This window comes from Periplaneta americana, chromosome 16 (assembly GCF_040183065.1).
Source record: "Periplaneta americana isolate PAMFEO1 chromosome 16, P.americana_PAMFEO1_priV1, whole genome shotgun sequence".
NCBI classification, from domain to species: domain Eukaryota; kingdom Metazoa; phylum Arthropoda; class Insecta; order Blattodea; family Blattidae; genus Periplaneta; species Periplaneta americana.
The window spans coordinates 42,736,927-42,755,866 of record NC_091132.1 but is presented as its reverse complement, the minus strand read 5'-3'; the positions used below and the strand labels follow the sequence as shown (position 1 = coordinate 42,755,866).

Below are 18,940 nucleotides of genomic sequence, written 5' to 3'. Positions count from 1 at the left end.
TTTTGTGTTTGTACGAATAGCTTTTATTGCGGCTGAAAAATCTGGATTCCAAAGTGGCTTGAAGCAATAGAAATAGGCAGAACTATTTTAGTACGTCAGAACATGGAAACGAACTGTTCTCACAGAAGCAAAAACGATGGGGAAGACATGGAGTGAGATTAAGGCGTTGGCCAGGAATAGAGTCAGATGGAGAAGCTTTCTGAGAGCCCTATGTTCCACGCAGGAATGATGGGAATATTGATTGATTGATTTTAGTACGTCTATAAAATCCACTTATAATTAAAAAAACAAACTCCGTCTTTAGATTTAATGCTGAATTGATACGAATTTGTAGAATAGAAAAAAAGGAAGAAAAAACATTACAAATTCTAGAAAATGAATTAAAAATAAGCAACAAACAAGCTTAATAAACAGAGACGTGTATGAGATAAAACAAAATATCAAGTATACGAAAATTTAAATCTAAAATCACCGAACACAAATCTCATGAACTAAGTGACAGAACACGTTGTTAAATGCTGTAGCCAAAATGTTGGTCGCGTACTATTGCGAAAGCAAATCCCGCCCGACTAATGGAGCCTGCATCTGCCGCAACACACCCTACAGCAACGACTAATTGGGAATTAGCATAACCAGATGTTAGATAAATACAATGGGAATCATCCTCTCGACAGATCGCCATAACTTCACATTACCACTTCTCAATTCTTTTATTTGTATCCGTATCTCGAACCTCTGAAACTGCGGCCGTAACCCTACACACCCACAACTCCGCAGGGTTACGACGTCCTCGATTTGCACAACAAGCGCTTTCAAAAGAAAAAATTCTACTGATTAAAGTCGATGTTCTTCCAATAGCATACAAGCAGGTGCATTGCTTTCCGGTTCCATTTTCAAAAGAGAGGCTGAAACCCCAATTAGACAATTGTTTTCTCAAATCATTGCCATCATCACCTTTGTTAATATCGTAAATATTTGTGCCCCTACAATCATCATTGTTCTTATAGCTGTGGTCAAAGGCAGGTATTTATGGACATTAACTTTATAATTTTTTTAATAGCCTATTGGTGTCAGCGGAGATTGTTGGAGATTCTTTTTATACCCATGATAGACATTGATGTTGTGGAAAATACAGAGCTATTCACTACTACTGACTCACGCTTCTATGGGCCATTTTGAGCATAAAATGTCATAATATACATGGACTTGATTATCGACCGCTAAGAAGTTAGCCTACAGCTGATAGAATCCTACGAAATTGGTAGTGGTTTTGAGCAAAACTAAGTGTTATTCACTTAAAATATACAGAAATATTAATTAAAAATACTGTATTAATCATAAAATCAACATAGCTCAGTTTGGAAGCAGCCACTATAAATCCAATTAATGCTAGTTATGGTAGTGACTCATGCAATTATATTCTTGCAGTTCCTTTAAAGAGGTCAGTTTAAGGCAATACTGGCCACTATAAATCCATATTAAGATTGATAAAGAACATAATAATGCTATTACAAAGTCACTGTCGTGAAAAGCCATTCGAAAATCAAAGCAATAACACAATATCAAGTATGTTAGAATTCAACAGGAAGACAATTTTAATGCTCATAGCGTAGATTGTACGATACATTGATACAACGTGTTTGAGTCACTTTCCTCACGCGATCACGTTTTCGGATGTCACATCGTAGGAGGTAAGGATTTATCCTTGCAGAAAACATTATTTGCAGCCAAAAGATCTGTTAGTGGCACCTTCTGTTCTGTGTAATAAATATAATTACAAGAAGGAGAGATAGGTTGCCGTGATTGAATCACATTTCTTACGCGCTCATTTTTTTCCTCATGTTAGACTATAGGTGGACACATTCATTGCACAAACCATTGCTTTATTTCCAGCCACGAGATCTGCTTGTGGCACTCTTTGTCCACTGTTATAAACATAATTACAAGCATCAAATATAGGTTGACGTAGTTGAGTCACATTCCTTACGCGCTCATTTTTTTCTGATATCACTATAGGTGGACACAACCATTGCACAAAAGTTTATTTGCAGCCACGAGATCTGCTTGTGGCACTTTTTGTCCACAGTAATGAACATAATTACAAGCAGCAGATATAGGTTGACGTGGTTGAGTCACATTCCTCATGCGCTCATTTTTTTTCTGATGGATGTGGACACATTCATTGCACAAAACGTCATTTGCAGCCATGAGATCTGCTTGTGGCACTTTTTGTCCACTGTAATAAACATAATTACAAGCAGCAGATATAGGTTGTCGTGGTTAAATCACATTCCTTACACGCTCATTTTTTTTCTAATGTTAGACTATAGGTGGACACAATCATTGCACAAAATTTCATTTGTAGCCCCGAGATCTGCTTGTGGCACTTTTTGTCCACTGTAATAAACATAATTATAAGCAGCAGATATAGGTTGACATGGTTGAGTCACATTCCTCACGCGCTCATTCTTTCCGATGTGAACTATATGTGAAAACAATCACTGCAAAAAAAACATTTTTCAGCCTCAAGATCTGCTATAAGCTGTGCATTTCGAACTGGCGCCTCAAGGTCAGACAATGGACTGCATTTCTCACGTATGCTTACTCCAATCCTGTACCATTCTCAACTAAAGTCAGCTGGGATAGCCGGAATTACTAGTGCCTCAATTCACAGTTTTCAGTTCAGTGACTCGGGCGTGATTTGTACTTTAGTACGTTTGTACGTGACCTTGAGCCGCCAGTTCGAAATGAACAGATTATAGTGGCACTTTCTGCCCACCATAATAAACGTGATTGCAACAAGCAGAAATAGGTAAATGAAAAGTAATAAATTGTATTACATTCCTAACTTTCAATTCAATTTATAAACATTTGAAATGAAAAGAAAGCTGAAAATACGTAGTTCAATAAATTAAAAAAATTTTAATGAGTAACAAATCAGTGAAACGTTTTATGTTTGTATTTCACACAAAGAGACAGGCCTGTGATAAACGTTTTGAAATATTACTAAGCGATGCTTTTCAGATGTTTCTTTTACTCGAATGTAGGAAGGATGTGGCATCAATAGGGAGATGCGTTTATTCTTAACCCCGCACGTGCCTGGTCGTGCACGTCGCAAATCGACCGTGGCCAATTGCGTTGTAACATGAAGGTGATCGCTGTTCAAACACCTCGCAAAAACAGGATGCGTCTGTTTATTAGAGCGATCCTCCTTCCAGAGCCTTCCTTAACGTAACCGAAGACTCGTCTCGTATAGGCCTATACCTTGCACGAGATGTCAAAGATGCAGAAGTCCCTATTGACATCCTAAAGCAGAGGTGTAAGTGGTTAGATGTTGACGCTTGGTACCATGTTTCCTAGACTTTTTTTCTGGCAGTTTCCAAATTCTCTATTTCACTTATCCATACCCAATATTATGAAACAACACACTTCATCACTCTAAGAGAAACTAATGTCATCTGTAAACGAAATTCTGTTAGGCAATTCATTCAATTACTGGTTACAAAATGATGGAAATTAAAATGTTCGTTTTCAAAACTTTTCTTTTTTACTTCTAAAGTCATGAAACTTTATCTAGATTACTATAAAAATTGCACATTCATTTCTTATTATATTAATGAAAGGATACCGCTTTTAAAGCCGTCATTAAAACGAAAAGGTAATAATTATACAACACAAACACATTTAGAGACTACCAAATCGAATTATATTTAGAAAAAGCAGATACAGGAGTGTGCACTGTTCCGTGCAAGTTTTGAAGTCAGTATAGGGAGCTAAGACAATGCAGAATGAATAAAGGAAAACATACAGAAGAGCAATAAAATGCAAGAAAAGATACGTTAAAGAGAAAAGGAAGAGGAGAGCAGAGCAGAGCGGAGAGGGATGAGGGGTAAAGAGAGTAAACGAGGGGAGAGGAAGTGGAGAGGTGAGGCGAAGGGAGGGGAGGAGTGAGAAGAGAGGGCACAGAAAAGAGAGAGAAGGTCAAGAGAGGGGAGAGCGGAGGGGAGTGGAAGGGAAAGGAGTCTCAAATACATCGATTCATAACATTTGTTAATTTAGCTCATAAATGGAATTTCAAAGTGTCTTTTCAACTCTTGAACGTTGTGCTGCTTAATTCAATATGCTTCAGGAAAAAAAAATTGTCACGTCTTTGCTGAATCACCCTGTATTTATATGAACAGATGTATGAATAAATACATCTTCATTATCCTCTCATTCTTACATCGATACACTGACATCTGCCTCATTTGAGTTGGAATAGACTATCTCACAAAGAAAGAAATATTCAATCGGAACATGTGCTTATGTCTGGTAAACACATTAATTTGCATTCTTAATTAATCGTCCCTTTATCTCAGACTTTTCGCAGTTTCATTCTCGTATCCCCCAGCTGTCGACCTGCCTGGTTCAGTTGTTAGCAGAGTGTGCAGTTCTTTCGATAAAGAAGATATCTTCATTAAAGTGGTTAGATCGAAAACAAGATGTTCCAACGAAAAGTAAAACATTATACAAGTCCTGCGTTTAATGTATGTAAATTATATACACCCCCTAAATCTTCTCCAATCTTAAACGGAAATCTTGGAATTCGATGCTGATTTGGAGTTCTTAAAGGTCATATGAATATCGTTCTTGATGGCAAACCAACCAGATGAGCCTGATTCTGAACACTTATTTACTTTAGAGCCGAGGCTAAGAAGGCATGAAGTTTTACATCTCAAACGAGTTATTTCCACGTGCGACGGAACAATTAATCTCTACAATTATGCCAAAAGTTAGGTCACCATTGCCATTGTCATTTGTCAATTACTCCATCAAGACAACAACTCCAATCGTCGGTCAGTTCAGTTGAGTTATGAAACTGGTAAGTTACTCAGTTTGATCTGCCTGTGAGTCATTCCAACCACTTTGCAAGTTCAGTCCTTCTGTAAGCAAATTCATCGCGTCAATTCAGTTAGAAGAAATTCAATCATAAGTCAGTAAAATCAGCTCAGTCCGCCAGAAAGGAAGTTCTGAGTCAGTCCAGTCCACAAGTTTAGGAACTCCAATAGTCAGTCAGTACAGACCGATTATTGAGTCCTAGCAGCTCAGCGACGCGAAAGAGGGGAAGTAATAGGAGTAGTATGAAGAGCTCCGGAGTAGAGATAAGGGGGGGAGCAGTCGGTAAAGGAATGCAGTACAGCTTAACTGTACTGGAAACATACCACTCTACCGCATGCGTGACATCCGATCGTTCCGAAGGCAAGCGAGTGACTAACCCAAACATCCTTTGCCGTAACTAAATGGACTCGCTTGACTCGGGCGTACATCTCCGGCGTCTGTCAGGACTAAATAATCGTACTGTAAGTTCAAACGTCACGTAAAGTCTAGCTGTCAATTAGATCAGGAAGTCAGTTCAATTCAATCAGTCGATGTTATGTTAGTAAGCTAGTTCTGTCCTGTTCAGTCCGTCAATGAATAAGTTTAGTTAGTGAGTCAGCTCCGTGAATATAAGTCCCTGAATCGGGGAGTCATTCTAGTCAGTTCTATCAATCATCCAGTCCTGTCAGTTAATTCAGTCCAACAAGTCAATCTATTCACTTAGTACTGGAAGTCACTGTTAGTTTCTGCATCCAAATTTCGTCCACTCCATTCCAGTCAGTCCTATTTGACACTTCAGTGCAGTTATTCCCCAAGTAATTCCATTCCAATCAGTTCTGACGATTCACAGACACGTAGGACTAAACAAATTATATAAAATAACAGAAGGTCCAATAAAATGAGTCCAATCAGAGCAGGTCTAATAAAAGACGACTAACACATTGGTCTAAATTGAAACATAAGCCTAATAGAAATCTACGTTGAATTTTGTGTTGTATCCTTATGCTCAAAAATGGCCCGAAAATGTAAACAAATCACTTGCGCTCCAAGCTCACTGTTTGCGACAAAACATGGCCGTGTTTATGCTCATAAGTAAACGCGACAGACCCAGTGGCGGAGAGTAGGAAAGGAGGTAGTCTTTGAAGAGACAATACGCAAAGACTAGCTCCTTTCCTACTATCCGCCACTCGGTCTGCCGTGTTACTTGTCAGCATAAAAGGGGGTGTGTTGTGTCTCAAACAGCAGACTTGCAGGACAAGTGATCTGTTTACATTTTGAGGTCATTTCTGAGCATGAGGGTACAATTGTTATGTAAGACTAAGACGAGAGACAAGGATACATGCTGCGCAATGAAAACATATTTTAATAAGATATTCTTGTAAATTATAACAACTGTTCGACTATGAGTAACTTCGAAGAAGGTTTCCACAACAATTGACTTTCAAAGTAATCCAGTTCGGTTTTTTTAGTTTAAACCGGTAGCTTAAAGCCCTGGGATAGGCGACGATGTCCCCTCGTTCTATATTGTTGGTAGTTACTGACCATCTCCTCCACCTGAACTAAGTTTATCCGGTACTTTTCCTAACAGAATGTATTATTTGTACATGGTCTACCAGCAACTGCTGTATCACAATTTATTTCTTTCTTATCTAAAAATTTCTAAATAGAGAATGATGCGTCACATTCATTCTTCCAAATTTACAGTGGCATCCTTCCACTGAGCTTGTCGTCCTGTGGGATTTATTGTTTCTTCGAATATGTTGCATATTGATCTAAAAACAGCTATGAGACCCCCCTAACTGAGAGACATAACTTACATATACATAAGCTTGCGTGTTAAACCTTCTAGCTTTGGACACCTTTTTCGTTGAAATTCTGTTGTTTTCAGACTTTTCTCTTTTAGACCTACTGTCTTTACACGTACTGACATGGAAATGTCCTGACAGTCACTCCATTGCACACAATCTCGCCAGTCATAACAATTCAGTCAGTGTCATTCCATGTCAAGTATCTCGTCGTCAATGACTTCATTTCAGTCAGTCCTATCGGTCACGTTGTCTCAGTGAGTCCTATTAGACAAACATCTACAATTATTATTGTAATGATTTTAAATTTTATTAGGTTAAAATGTGATGTTTCTTTAATAATCACATGTCAGTAAAAGTCCGTAACATACAAACTTTATTATTGCTGGACTTACTTCGGAAGATATAAAAAATAAATCACAATTAAAGTCATGCAGAACTTCATCAACACATCTACTATACTCGCTGACAAGAAGGCGCGCAAGAAACTGACAGTTTCGTTAGCGGAATGTAAGCAAATATAGTGTTTATTAAATTATTTCTCCATTTGAAGTAGCCTTAGCTTTATATTCTTCGAAGAGACTTATTACTTAATTAACCTTATTTTCCCTGATGAAATGAGTAATTATTATTCCTGTAATTACTTACTGCAGCTATTGTACTCATACAAGTGAATGACGTAATCGTAACCTCATTATGTTATCTAATTACTTGTAAGAAATTAATATCCTCTATGAAATGTTAAACCATTCATTTATGGATGTAAAACGATCTACAAAGCATGTATGAGTAGATAGCTAAATCGAAACCTGTCACAAAAGAGCGATAAACGATCTCTCTTCTCGAGTTACGTATTTTCAGCACTTGGCGGACAATGTCCTATTCAACTGTCTACACAATCTTTCTCTTGGAAGATTGGGTGTCTGCGCTAGAGGTCTTACCACAGCACTGAGACAGTCTTAGTGATTACATGACCCGGACATAAAACACGACATGTCCAAATGTGCTTACAGCTTGAATATTTCAGTCTAAATAAACTCTCAATAAAGTTAACACTTATGTTTCGAATTCTTTGGAAGCATTACAGCATTCTTTGTTTCAATACGTTGAATTCTGCCTCTTTTTTTCAGTAATTTTTATTTATCTACCGCAATTTCTGTTATAGACGTTATCTTTAAGCGTGTAATATAGAGAATTATGAAATTAATTTCACATATTCTCTCCTTTTAATGACATAATTTTAAATATATATTATGAAGATTTGTTATGAGTTTCTTTGTGTTCATGTCTTCTTACATAGTACTAAAACAAATTTCGGCTTTTGACAGCCAAGAAATGTAGCATTTAGTTATTTTATTAGGCGCCAGAAATTTCATCAACTACTTCCATTCAGTGCAGGGATAAAAATAACTTCCAAAAATGGAGAAATTCCGGAAAAGAAAACGTAATCGGAATACCCTTTTCAGAAACACGAATTTTACCCATAATCACATATATCAGATTGGTCATTCCCATGTTATGCAATGGCAACATAAAATGAGAACAACCACCAGAACCTCATCCGTTGAAAAGCAATATTTTCGTAACGATCGCTAGATGGAAGTACCATCACGTTATTTATTGGGTTAGTGCAGAAGTACCGGTTGCTATGGGTGTATTTATCGATTGTCATTTTTATTTGAAGTTCAATTGTTGTGCTTGAGTTTACATATTGAAGTTTTCATTTTTGCAGATAGTGAGTGGAATCATGGACGCTAGAAAATGAAGTGTCAAGTGGAGAAAGTGGAATATTTCCGACATATTCTTCTTTTTGAGTTCAATAGAGGGGCCAGAAACATTTGCGCCGTGTATGGGGACAATGTTATCGGAGAAAGCACGGCAAGAAAATGGTTTTCTCCTTTTAAGGAGGATCGTTTTGACATTAGCGACACTTCACGTTCAGAAAGACCTTCGGGGTTTGATGAAGACATTAATCCACAATGATCCACGTCAGTGTACCCGAGAACTGGCAAATGTGATGAATTGCACATACAATCCAAGAAAAACGACCAACAAAACTGCGTGAAGTGATGCTACTCCACGATAACGCTCGTCCGCACTCTGCTAACCTGGCACAAAACACCATCCAGGAGTTTGGTTGGGAAGTCATTCCGCACCCACCTTATTCACCTGATCTTGCGTCCTCAGATTTTCACCTTTTCCACTCTCTATCGAACATCCTTCAAGGAACTTCCTTTCCGGATGAAAATGCGCTCCGAACATGACTTGATGACTTCTTTAACTCAAAACCACGAGATTTCTACAGGCGTGGAATCGAAGAACTACTCCGGCGTTGGCAGACTGTTGTAAATAGTGAAGGAGAATATATTTTTTATGATTAACTTCTCTCTTATGTGTATCCGATGTGTTTAATAAACTTATGAAAAATCGCTGCGGACTTATGCACCAACCTAATACATCGCGCATAAATAAAATGAGCTTTATAAATATTACTGAGTTAATATTAAAAAAACTTTCAAAGTGTCACTCGTGTAGCTAATAACAATGGATATGATTGTGAACCGTTAATTACCAGCCATAAAATTCTATTATGTAAACTTGTCTTGCTTCGTACGTGTGGATGTAATTACTCTACCAGACATTGAGCAGGCTTCCTAACGTGCCACACCTATGGTATAATATAGTCTACAGTATGTGTTCTCTCCGGTAATAGAATAACTGAGTCCCGAGAAGCTGGTGTCCCAAGAACCTCTCAAGATTCCTTGCTTATACCATGTAGCTGATCTAGTTTGCCTCAGAAACTGATAACCTACTGCTATCTCTTGGAGATCAAGAGTCTCATTTAAAGGCAAACTGAACTCGACGTTCTGGTCTTTTTACAAAAGAAGACACGCTTACATTTCTTGTTACTCATCTCTAAGAAAACGGAGTTGTATAAGAACCAAGTACACACACTTCCGTAACCTGTCTTGTACTTGACATTGTGTTCGTTTCCTCGGTCATCCCATGAGTGATGTGTGCTGATTTTCATGGTCGATGAGCGGAAGACATGTAGAATAATTCTTCATGGATATCTGCTTTTCGTTCTATGACAGCTGCAAAGATAAACTAGCTATTTATGCAACAAGTTGCGAAATGAAGTGAAGTTGTCCAACGTCGAATGCGTAATACGCACTTTTCGCATGTGTTGTATACAAGGTTTTTTTTTTTTTTTTTTTTTGACAGCTGTTATCATGTACAGTGGAAGCTCTTAAGTTCGACTGCTTACGTAGGACAATTAGACACGCCCCTATACGGGCACTAAGAAATGGGTTTGCCATTTGAATGGGAATTGGTTCTGTCTTGTAGTGATCCTTTTGTTAAAGGAAAACAGAATATTTTATTGATTAGGACATCCATATTAATCACTGATTTTAAATTAACGAATTCTTCTTTTTCTATTTGGGAATTTTGTCGTTTGTGAGACGGAACTGTCGAAACCCACTGTGGTACTAGAAGCGCATACACAGTCTCGGGGCGGGCAGGAAATGCAAGTACAGTACTGTATTCGTTGATGGATAACCAATAAAAATTTGTATTCATTTCACCTGCCACACCCACTACCCTTATTGGACTGAACTTTTCAATTCTATTCAGTCGAACTTAGGAAAGTTCACTGTAGTTATTTTATAAAGAAAAACCATAATTATAGTATTAGTTCCTCTTCATACTCTTATAAAATTGTTTTAATGTCGGGACCATCACAGGATGGCTTCCCGAATAGATGTTCCACATGTTTTGTTTTATTACATTATCAGCTAAACTGTAATGTGTATTTTATAAAATAAAGTTCTCTTAGATGTAAAAAAAAGCTCCTCTTCAACTGTCATACTGGTTGCTAGGGTGATGCTTACAAAAGAATCCTATATTTTACCCCATTAGCATAAAAAAACATAACTGAAAAAGAAGCCAGTGTTGCCACTTTTGCTACAATTGTATGGATTTGGTACATTTATAATGGCATGTACAGCTTATTTTTTTTTGGTATAGGGTAAAGTTGCCTAATTCCGTGATACCTCTAATCCCGTGATACTTTTTTAAACTGAATGTCAGTCAAAGTTTTGCCGTTCGAACATAACGACAGACATCTTTCTCGAAAAAGTGCATCTTTCAGCTACTTTTGAGACATCAGTGAACTTCCTAGCAAGATACCCAACCCCGTGACCTTCAGTGAAAAAAATGTATCACGGAATTAGGAGTATCACGGAATTAGGCAACTTTACCCTAATTGAAAATAATTTAGTACAATCTGCACTTCTTTTATATCTCCTTCTTCTTTTGGCATACAGCTCTTATAGTTTAGCTAAAGCCTCCTTTAAAACAACAGCCCAATCACTTCTGTCCTCTGCCCTCTTCCTCCGTCTCCTTATTCCCACTTTCCTCAAATCTTCCTCAATACAGTCTAACCATCTCAATCTGGGACGACCCCTATCTCTCTTTCCCTCCAGTGTTCCAGTTAAGATCATCTTCGCCATTCTTTCGTCCTCCATTCTAATTAAGTGACCTACCCATTCAAGTCTTCTAATTTTTATCGAAGTTACTATATTAGGTTCCTTATATACTTGTTCTAATTCCCAGTTACTACGGATTCTCCAATTATTTTGTTCTTTACCAGGACCATAAATCTTTCTCAGAATTTTCCTTCCCCATATTCTAAGTTGTTGTTGTTGTTGCTATTCAGTCATGGTCCATGATTCACACCCATAAACCCCTATGGGTTTAATTATTGTGAATTTTACAAATGTTTTATGACCTACCACGTTTAAATTACTGGTAGCAACATCATAATTATTGTCAACGATATTTGGTTCAATGCCATCAGGATGTCATTTGACAGTTCTAGTTTCTCCTGGCAGTGGCTTATTTGTAACCCACTTCTGAGGTTGGAGCGCCTGGAAGGCGGAGTTACGCTGGCCCGATGTTATTATGATAGGATGATTATGAAGTGCCAGGAGAGGTCTTAATCCTAAGCCTAACCTAATTTCCAGACCATGGACGAACACAGGCACATTCCCCTTTAAGAAAAATAATTCCTTTATTCTAACCGGGAATCGAATTCGCGACTTCATGAACTGTAGTCAGAAGCTCAGACCACTAGCCCATGAGGCTGATTTTATTGTGAACGATCAACAATTATATTTAATAGGTTTGAAATTAAATATATTAATACTAACAATTGGCAATAGCACGATAGTATTCGGCAAAAATGAGATCGAAGATTTGCATAGACTACCTGACTCTTGCCTTAGGGTTGGGGAAAGCCTTGCAAATAATTAATCCAAGTAATCAACCCAAGAGGGAACCGAACTCACGCTCAAGCACAGTCGGATAAGTAGGCAAACGCTACGTCGCTACGTGTCGATGGCTAGGTTCAGTTGAGGCCGATATGAGAAAGATCTCCTAAATTATAAAGTGTAATGATGTTAGGTATTGCTGCTCCTTTCATTTTTATGATGAAAGATCATGATGATAATTATGATGATGATTATTATTATTATTATTATTATATTATCATTATTGTTAATATTGTGACAAGAACATAATACGAAATGTAAATATAAAAATTGGACATTTATCGTTTGACAGGATGGAAAAATTCAAGTATCTAGAAGCAACAGTAACAAATATAAATGACACTCGGGAGGAAATTAAACACAGAATAAATATGGGAAATGCCTGCTATTATTCGGTTGAGAAGCTTTTGTCATCCAGTATGCTCTCAAAAAAACTGAAAGTTTTACCGAATAATTTCGAGGGAAAAATTGTTCCGGGGCCAGGTATCGAACCCGGGACCTTTGGTTTAACGTACCAACGCTTTACCTACTGAGCTAGCCGGGAACTCTACCAAATACCGATTCAATTTTTCCCTCTATATCCACAGACCTCAAAGTGGGCTGACAACCGTCAAGCAACCAACATTGAGTGCACACTAACTCTGTGTGACTTAAATTGTGGTTTTCTGTTAACGAACAGTGACGTGTATTATGCGAATCAAGCTTTCGGGTATAACTCCCTGTAAAGTTGATTTGAATAGTTTCGAGGGAAAAATTGTTCCGGGGCCAGGTATCAAACCCGGGGCCTTTGGTTTAACGTACTAACGCTCTACCAACTGAGCTGAATTTTATTACTGGTTGTTCTGTATGGTTGTGAAACTTGGACTCTCACTTTGAGAGAGGAATAGAGGTTAAGAGTGTTTGAGAATAAGATGCTTAGAAAAATATTTGAGCCTAAGAGGGATGAAGTTACAGAAGAATGTAGAATGTTACGCAACGCAGAAGTGCACGCATTTTATTTTTTTACTAACATAATTAGGAACATTGAATCCAAACGTTTGAGATGGACAGGGCATGTAGCACTTATGGGTGAATCCAGAAATGTAGCCTATATAGAATGTTACTTGGCAGGATGGAGGGAAAAAGACCTTTTGGGGGGCCGAGACGTAGATGGGAGGGTAATATTAAAATGGCTTTCAGAGAAGTGGGATATGATGGTAGAGACTGGATTAATCTTGCTCAGGATAGAGAGCGATGGCGGGCTTATTTGAGGGCGATAATGAACCTCCAGATTCTGTAAGAGCCGTTTGTAGGTTTATTATTATTATTATTATTATTATTATTATTATTATTATTATTATTATTATTAATAATTTGCGAATTGTATAAAACAAAGAAGCTGTAAATGTTATGCTAAGATACCGATATCATTCCAAATTTTATAAATGTTAGACGGAGCACATTCCTAACATCAAATACTCGGTTAGGAGGCCAAAAATTCGCCTTTAACTATGGTTCACAAATCATTTATAAGTGTAAAGATACATGTTATAAAGGTCTAAAGCTGTACGGACATAATTAAAATCCGTTTTGCGGTTAATTGCTTAACATTTGTACACTTCAGTCGGTAATTGCTTACTTCAAGCCCTGACCATTCTTCGAGGAGCGCATTAATGACAGTATTCTCTATGAGATGTTATTGCCGCCATGGTCCTTCATTAGCTTCTGTAACACATATTACACTTTGTTTCACAGCGGGCAATGGGTATGAAAATCTCGAAGGGAGCGATGAAAAGCCATTAAATACAAAATCAAAAGATTCAGTAGCGGCACAGATACAGGAAGTTTCTCTGCCGGCATGACTCTCAATAGATGAATGTGCATTTTGCCTTCATGTGCCTTAGGTAGGTGTGCCTTCGACGATCAAATGGACATCATAATACGATAATGGTGCATTATCACATCTCTCTAACAATACGGAACCGAACGAAACCTTCAATTTGATCAACGTACAGCGCTGTGCGTCTCAGAGAAATACCATGACATGACAGCAGAACGAGGCAGTCTGTTGTCCGCTACGAGTCCTCAATATTAGCTACAAGAAATTTAACAGTTCTGGGCTGACATAAAAAGTAACCGCAGTGCAGACGTATGTTGAATCATAAATAGCCGTAATTGAAAATGTTGGCATTCCAAGTAGTGGTCTCCCGTCCACATGCACTGCGGCCCTGCAATCCGTGCACAGTTTAAAGAATGTTTCATAGTTAAAATTGTTCTTTGTTTTCCAGTGAACGTCGAGGGCACGCCTTCCTAAGGCAAAAGGTTCATTCATCTACTGAGAGTAATGGTTGTCTTCACAATGCCACACTCCACACAAAGCACTTAATTAGTCTCTTCATTAATTCTTTTTCCAAACGTCCGCAGAAGTTGCTCCTTTTCTATTAAAAGTTCCTTGGCCATTGCTATCCTCTTTTTAACGTCCTGGCAGCAGCTCATGTTACTGCTTATAGTACCACCCTAAAGGCTAATTCAGAATGAAAATTAAATTTAACCATAACATAAACACAGAAGTTTGCGTCCAGGTTATCAAATGGGATCATTCACAATGATTCACATAAACACTGACATTAACATTGTCGTTAGACGTTAACATGAAAACTTGCGAACTTCAAACTTTCATGCTTATGCTTACGTGATTTGCAAACAGTACACAATCGTGGAGCGCTCAAGTATACGACAGAATATGAGGAAATGACGTCATTGTTATGTTTCCATGGCTACCAAGTATCTTTGCGGTTATGTTTATGTTCCTATCGCGAATGTTCTTGATTTTATCGTAAAGTTTACATTTTATAACGCTTACGTTACGTTTAATTTTCATTGTGAATGAGCCTTAAGTATTTGAAGCTGTCAACTTGCTTTATTGCCAGGGACAGAGCGGTAATGAAACAATTCTTGGAGTATCGTATTCCTTAATCACTGAACAGTGCATAAAGATTAAGAACTAAGATAATGTAAATATAAGTAGACATACAACTGTAGAATAGAAAACGATGTCACAGGAATTCGCTGATCTTGTGCAACAACTTCAGGTAGCCCCACATCCTGGTAGAGGCCCTTGCCCATAGAAATTTGACGGGTCATAAAGGAAGTAATCAAATCCAATTGAAAATGTTGGCATTCCAAGTAGTGCTCTCCCGTCAACATGCACTGCAGCCCTGCAATCCGTGCACAGTTTGAAGAATGTTTCTTAGTTAAAATTGTTCTTTGTTTAGTATGATTTTTAAGACCCTTCCAGTGAACGTCGAGGGCACACGTTCCTAAGGCAAAAAGCACATTCATCTATTGAGAGTAATGGATCTCTTCACAATGCCACACACCACACAAATCACTTCACTAGTCTCTCTCTTAGTTCTTTTTCCAAAGGTCCGCAGAAGATGCTCCTTTTTCTATTAAAATCTTCTTTGGCCATTGCTATCCTCTTTTTGACTTCATGGCCATAGGCGGAGAGAAAACCGTTTCCTTGGGGGGGGGGGGGAGCAAAACTATAGAATCCTGATATAACGAGATTATGGGGGACATCATTTATCTTCTCCCCTCATTGTAGCTTGACCTTGGTACAGTATATCAGAATATGATCATTTAATAAAGGTATTGTAAAATAAAGTAAAATCGTAACAAACTATACAGACAATTTTACTTTTTTTTTCCTCTTGTAAGGAAGAGGGACTCGAAGGCTTGCACTGCAGCCTGAGGCTTATTGTGCTTACCACTCCTATTATGCGAACTTAAACCGGGCTAATGTATGGATGATGATATGTGAATTAATGATGGCGAAATGAGTCCGAGGTCCAACACAGAAAATTACCCAGCAATTCTGCTTCAATTGGTTTGAGGAAAAACCCCAACCAAGCAACTTGTCCAAACCGCTCGTTTCATGGCTAGACGCGCTAACCATTACACCACAGCGGTGGACCAATTTTACATTTACTTTATCTGTTTATTTAAAAGAGCAAGATATCATATGAAATGTGAATTCTAATTATTTTATTTAACCTCGTCTTTAAGTTTAACCGTGATCACTTTTCTTTTTTCTGCATTGTTGTGCAGTATGTTATTCATATTTCTTCAAGCGGTTGCTTGAACACTTGCAGGGTTCTAACACATCAGTACAGGCTGTTACAATATATATATATATACACCGTGTTCCGCTTATAAGTATAATAAAAGAAATAGTTATAATTTCATAACAATGCATGCAAATGGGTTAAGATTGGTACCATTGTAAAGAGGAAATTGGGAAGTTTTAATCCATTGTTGTTACTTATTTTTAGAAGACTCACGCATGCGCAGATCATTAAATAAGAGAATTCGTATCGTATCTTTAGTCAGTCAGCATGTGGACGCCACAGCAGAAAGCCTTTTGTGTGTTGTCATTAGCAGAACATAGATCCATAATTCGTGTACAGCGCTTGTTTCGCCGTCAGTACAATCTTAGACCGAGGGAAGCTGTACCGACGTACGTCTCAATAATGAAATGGGATAGGCAGCTCAGAGAAACAGGAAGTTTGTTGTCTAATGCAGGTAAACATTCCAAGCGTAAAGTGTCTGACGAAAATGTCGAACGCATTTTCCTGTGGGGGTTTGTTAAGGACCAGGTCTACAGGACGCCAGTACGTGATTTGGCAGACTTACAAGAAAGAATTTATGCTGCTGTCAACAATGTTACACCACAGATGCTTCATAACACTTGGGTCGAGGTTGAATACCGGTTGGATATTTCCCGTGCCACCAATGGAAGCCATGTTGAGGTTTATGGAACATAAGGTAACAAAAATTCCCAGTTTTCATTCTTTGTAGCAGTTGGTTTCAACTATATACTTGTATTAATTCAGAAGTTATAGCTATTTCTTTTGTTATACTTATAAGCGGAACACGGTGTATATATATATATATATATATATATATATATATATATATAATTATAGTGCTTCCATTCCTCAGTTGAGGTATAGAAATTCTTATACATTCAGAAATTTAAAATAAATATTATAGTTCAGACACATGGTCTGAAGACAATAATTCGTCAATTTAAGCACAGAAACTTAATCATGAACAAAAACAAGAAAAAAAAATTTAATTCAGTATTTTCTAACGTTAATAGAAAAAAAAAAGTTCGGCCAAGTTTGGGGGGGGCAGTGCCCCCCATAACTCCGCTTATGTATCATGGCACCAGCTCATGTTACTGCTTATAGTACATACTAAGTATCTGAAGCTGTCAACTTGCCTTACTGCCAGGGACAGAGTGGTAATGAAACAAATCTTGGAGTATCGTATTCCTTTATCACTGAACAGTGTATAAAGATTAGCTCCACCATCCTGGTAGAGCTCCTACCCATAGAAATTTGACGGGTTTATCATATCTCATCTAAAGAACTCGAAAATAAGTGTCTTCATAAAGGAAGTAATCAAATCCATCCTGCAAGTATTGAATGACTGCCACATTATCCTCTCACGGACACAAATTCCTGAGACCCCGAACTGAGAACCTTCCGATAACATCTGCATGCTACGCAGGTTGCAGTATATGGGAGCTCTGTTATACGAGGAAGCGGATGGCTTTAATTACAACCAGCACGTTAAGCTTAGATCCTGATTAAGATATTTACACGAAGAAGAGCCCACTCATTTTAGCTAGGCCATTTGCCACGTCGAGGCACACTAGGCCTATACAAAGCAACTGAACAGCAACAGACATTGAATATTACTGTTAAATACGAGAAAAATTCGTACCGGCACCGGGAATCGAACCCAGGACCTCTCAGCTCTGCGCGCTGAGCACTCTTACCAACTGAGCTATGCCGGGACACGATCCACGGCGCCGGCCGAACCCCTCTCGTAATATTATTTTACAGCCTTGCTGCCTGCACTTGAGGCGATACACGTCATATATGCAGGATCGTGTCCCGGCACGGCTCAGTTGGTAAGAGCGCTCAGCGCGCAGAGCTGAGAGGTCCTGGGTTCGATTCCCGGTGCCGGTACGAATTTTTCTCGTATTTAACAGTAATAATACAATAGACTAATTCATATTAGTCGTGTAATATTCAATGAGGTGGGCGAGACCTCATACATATGAATATTTGATGTATTAAACCGTTAGCAGTTGTCATGAAACTGATGTTGAATATGGCCACAAAGTCATTTAGAATATGCGCTCCTGCATATATGACGTGTATCGTCTCAAGTGCAGGCAATAAGACCGTAAAATAATATTACGAGAGGGGTTCGGCCGGCGCCGTGGATCGTGTCCCGGCATGGCTCAGTTGGTAAGAGCGCTCAGCGTCCAGAGCTGAGTGGTCGTGGGTTCGATTCCCGGTGCCGGTACGAATTTTTCTCATATATAACAGTAATAATGCAATAGACTAATTCATATTAGTCGTGTAATATTCAATGAGGTGGGCAGACCTCATACATAATACTAAACCAAAAATCGGACTAAAATAAAAAAATAAAGATTATATAGAATGAAAAAAAGTAAAACCCCTTTATCTACTTTAAGACAATTAGGCTTAATAATGAGTATTTTATCTATGGGTTTTTCCGTTTTAGCTTGATGTAGACATTGATTACCTTACAAAAATCCGTGATATAGCAAAAGATACGATTATTTCCCGTTGTACATACTGTGAAATTCACCTCTAGTCAAATGTTCCCCGAAGACAGGTACGTATCCAGAGAGTCTAAACAGCCCTAAGACAATCGAAAATTCTTGTTGTGACTTGTAAATACGAAATTTAAAAATGTTCTTCTCTCTTTAACGTAGTATTTGTAGTCTGACCACTACTCTTAACTTTGTACCTGTATTTAAGACACTTAAATGTTATGAATATTTGGAAGACGTATTTTATTTTTGAACATTTCCCAATAAAATTCCTGGATACGTGTCTGTTATAAAATTATTTCAAC

The 18,940-nt window shown here is 38.1% G+C and overlaps 1 protein-coding gene and 1 non-coding gene across 2 annotated transcripts in view; one reads left to right on the top strand and one right to left on the bottom strand.

The window, feature by feature from the left end:
* The window catches only part of LOC138716143 (puratrophin-1-like), a 1,133,117-nt gene that overhangs the window by 618,728 nt on the left and 495,449 nt on the right, over nt 1-18,940 (bottom strand). The gene's annotated exons all lie outside the window — the stretch shown is intronic.
* TRNAW-CCA (transfer RNA tryptophan (anticodon CCA)) lies at nt 18,283-18,358 on the top strand. Its single transcript has one exon. It is a non-coding gene; the product is annotated as a tRNA-Trp (tRNA).